Below are 4,068 nucleotides of genomic sequence, written 5' to 3'. Positions count from 1 at the left end.
CTTTTGGCAGTTCATGGTACTCCTCCAACACCTAACTCAAATGCATCAATTCTTCTATGGTCTTCCTTATTCACTGTCCAACTTTCACATGCATATGAGGTTATTGAAAATAGCACGGATTGGATCAGGTGGACCTTATTCCTCAAACAGACATCTTTGCTTTTCAACACTTGAAAGAGGTCTTGCACAGCAGATAGGCCTAATGCAATACGTCGTTGGATTTCTTGACTGCTTCTTCCATGAGTGTTGATCAATATCTGAGCAAAATTAAGTCATTTTTTTCTCCATTTACATGGATGTTGTTGATTGGTCTAGTGGTGAGGATTTTTGTTTTCTTTACATTGAGGTGCACTCCATACTGAAAGCTGTGGTCTTTGATCTTCATCTGTAAGTATTTTAAGTCCTGTTCACTTTCAGCAAGCAAGGTTGTATGATCTGCGTATTGCAGGTTTTTAATGAGTCTTCCTCCAATCCTGATGCCATGTTTTTCTTCATATGATCCAGTTTCTCAAATTATTTGTTCAGCATACAGATTGAATACAACCCTGGAGTACACCTTTCCTAATTTTAAACCATTCAGTGCCGTGTACAGGTTCCTCATGAGCACAATTAAATGTTCTGGAATATTCATTCCCTGCAATGTTTTCCATAGCTTGTCATAATCTATACAATCAAAAGCCTTTGCATAGTCAATAAAACACAGGTAGGAACATCTTGCTCATGGGTACACCAGGGGTTGGAAAAACCACACTAGACAAAGAACTTGCATCAAGATCAGGACTGAAATACGTTAATGTGGGTGATTTAGCTAAAGAAGTGTGATCACGGGATATCATGGAGTCTGGCGAGATGACTTCTCACAAGAGCATGCCGAAAGATGCACAGATGACAGCACAAATCCTGAAGGATATGGGGATTACAGAATATGAGCCAAGAGTTATAAATCAGATGGTGGAGTCTGCTTTCCAATATGTGACCACAATTCTAGATGATGCAAAAATTTATTCAAGCCATGCTAAGAAAGCAACTGTTGATGCAGATGATATGCGATCAGCAATCCAATGTTGTGCTGACCCGTCTTTTACCTCTCCTCTTTCAAGAGATTTTTTGTTAGATATTGCAAAGCAAAGAAATCAAACCCCTTTGCCATTGATCAAGCCATATTCTGGTCCTAGATTGCCAAATGATAGGTATTGTTTAACTGCTCCAAGCTATAGACTTAAATCCTTATAAAGAAAAAGACATCTGCTTCTGTAGGAAGAATAAAAGCTCCACGGTTAAGTGTTAGCTCAGTTTCTAGCAGACCTAGTACTCACAAACTAAGCACACCAACCCAACAAGTCATGTATCTTTCAACTAAAGTAGGGACTCCAGTGTCCCTTTACAGTATAGAAGCCCACTTCTCAGTCGCCTGCTGTAAAAGCATCAATTCCAGCAACATCAGCAGTTCAGAATGTTCTGATTAATCCATCATTAACTGGGTCCCAAAATATTCTTATTGCCACTAATGTGGTATCATCACAAAATACTGTCAGTGAGCCATCAAATGCATTGAAAAGAAAACAAGAAGATGATGCTGCTGCTGCTGATAATGATGATGACTGATGATTTGTAATCTAGCCTTGATGCATGCAACTTGTATTCTTGGTCTTGAATCCATTTCATTTAAATGTGCATGTTGAATGTTTTCAAGTTTTATCTTAGAAAACTTAACTAGCATTTAATGAGTAAATAGAATACTTTCCAATTGAGATGTCGTGTTGTTTGTCTTTTAATAAGTTATGGTTTTTCATCAGGCTTTAAGTGTAAAAAATGAAGGTTTTGTTCAGCAAAAAAAAACACAAAACACACAGGTAAACATCTTTCTGGTATTCTATGCTTTCTGCCAAGACCAGTCTGATGTCAGCAATGATATCTCTCATTCCATGTCCTCTTCTGAATCCAGCTTGACCCAAAGCCGATTATTAGTTTTTGTTTCGTGCCTTTGAGTTGTTTCTGACTCACAGGGACCCTGTGTAGGTTTCAAGGAGCTATTGGTGAGTTTGAATCACCGACATTGTGGTTCAAACCAACCTTTTACTCCAGTGCTTTAGCCCACAGCACCACACCAGGTGCTGATGATACCAATCTACAAATTGAAACAATCCTTTGCACTATACCCCCTGGTTTCAACAACTTCTTGGTTTTTCACATTCCTTTCCTGGAATACCTTTTGGTACCAGTGGCCATAGGGGCACTTTCTGTTATTTGAACCTGATTTTTCCTTACTGAGCCAGGTCTGAGATGGTGATATCAACTCTGACCAAACCGGATCAGGCTACCATAAGCCCTTACATTCTTTTTCTTTGTCACTGCAGCTACTACTTGCCAAGGACCTGCCTCGACACAGATGTTTGGTTCACGAGATAGGGATATCTGGCGGCGGTAGAAATATAGAAAGAGACACCCCGAAACCAGAGTGGATGCTGGACTGGCAGCAGGCAGATCCTGCATTGCAAATATCTCAGCCATGAGGGCCATAAGAACATGCATAGTAAACATCTTAGCTAAGCAGGCAGTATGCAATCTGGGCTGGTTGCAATGCTGGACTGAGCACCGTGCATGCCATAATGCACGCCCTGCCAGCCGTAATGCCCCCCTGGATTCATTCTGCGCCTCCATTTAGGGGAAGAACTTTACACAAAGCTGGGAGGGACTAAGACAAGGTATAGCTAACAATCTAACTTTTCCAGACATTCAGGCAACTTTATATCGTACTGTACTTCGTACTTCGCAGGTTTGAATCTCAGGCCAGCAACTCAGTTTCTGGAGCCTGATTAACATACCTTTTAGCACCTAGCCTCAAATGGGGGAAGGTGAAGAGGATTGGGAGGAGTCCCATTGAGTCGGCTGTCCAGCCCCTGCTTCTCAGGAAGCTAGACCCCTGGGTGAATGGGGCTGCACCTGAAAACACTTTAGGGAGGCTGTCCTTTTGTCCTTAGAACAAAGACCCGGGAAGACACCCATTTACCTTGAGTGAATTCTTTGAGGAAAACTTTGCCTTTAGAATTTTACAGTCTTGGCTTTAGGAGATTTTTACATTTATCTGTGGATATCAAGGGCTCATGTATGAAATTAATAATAAACATGACTGAATAATCAGATGAAAAACAGTTTGCTAGGTGGCTAGAGTTTGTTCCTCAGAGCCTGCGGTCTGCAACACTTGGGCCCACAGGGCCTCGAACTCCTGACCCGGTCTGCACGGTCTGCACCAACTACTGATAAAAACAAAACAATTGTATGTCTGGCTCTTTCCTCATCACTCTCCATTTCGATATGCATCCAAGTAGCTAATTCATCAGGATTTAATTCTGAACCTAACAATTAGATATCTTTATCAATATCTATACCCAGGAATATATTGTCTTCGGTAAGTGATTGCAACATCACAGCCTTATTAACCCATGGGTGATTTTTGTCCCACCTGGAAAACAAGGACGCTGATACTTCTATTTATCCCCTGCTCCCCAAATCCAATAATTAGGGTGAGATAGGGCTGCTACAGCAAACTCCACCATTCTGACATCGACTGCATGAAAAATTTATTTTAGAAAGATCATCACGAGGCTGGTCCCTAAAAAGAAGAGGTTAAAGATACCACAGATTTCTTACTTTTCTAACATGGTGTACTACTCCATAATCCTTAATGTCAATCACCATTTCTCCCCTCCCTCTTGTCCCAGAGTTCTGCAATAAGCTGACAATTTTCAAAGAACTCACAACTGGCAAAGGAAATGGCTCACACAATGGTAGAGTGTTGTTGTTAGGTGCCATCAAGTTGGTACTGACTCATAGCGATCCTATGCACAACAGAATGAAACACTGCTTGGTCCTGGGTTAACCTCACAATTGTTGTCACACGTGAGTCCATTGATGATGCCACTTTACCAATCCATCTCGCTGCAGGTCTTCCTCTTTTTCTCGGACCCTCCACCTTACGAAACACGCTATCCTTATCCAGTGACTGGTCCCTCCTGACAATATACCCAAAGTATGAGAGACGAAGTTTGGCCATGCTGGCCTCCAAGG

The 4,068-nt window shown here is 41.5% G+C and overlaps 1 pseudogene; it reads left to right on the top strand.

Moving 5' to 3' along the window:
- The first annotated feature begins 834 nt into the window (after positions 1 to 834).
- Positions 835 to 1,605, top strand: LOC102820618 (annotated as a pseudogene).
- Positions 1,606 to 4,068: the final 2,463 nt, after the last annotated feature.

This window comes from Chrysochloris asiatica, unplaced genomic scaffold (assembly GCF_000296735.1).
Source record: "Chrysochloris asiatica unplaced genomic scaffold, ChrAsi1.0 scaffold00357, whole genome shotgun sequence".
Lineage (NCBI taxonomy): Eukaryota > Metazoa > Chordata > Mammalia > Afrosoricida > Chrysochloridae > Chrysochloris > Chrysochloris asiatica.
Note: the sequence above shows the minus strand (reverse complement) of the source record. Positions and strands in the feature narration are given on the sequence as shown.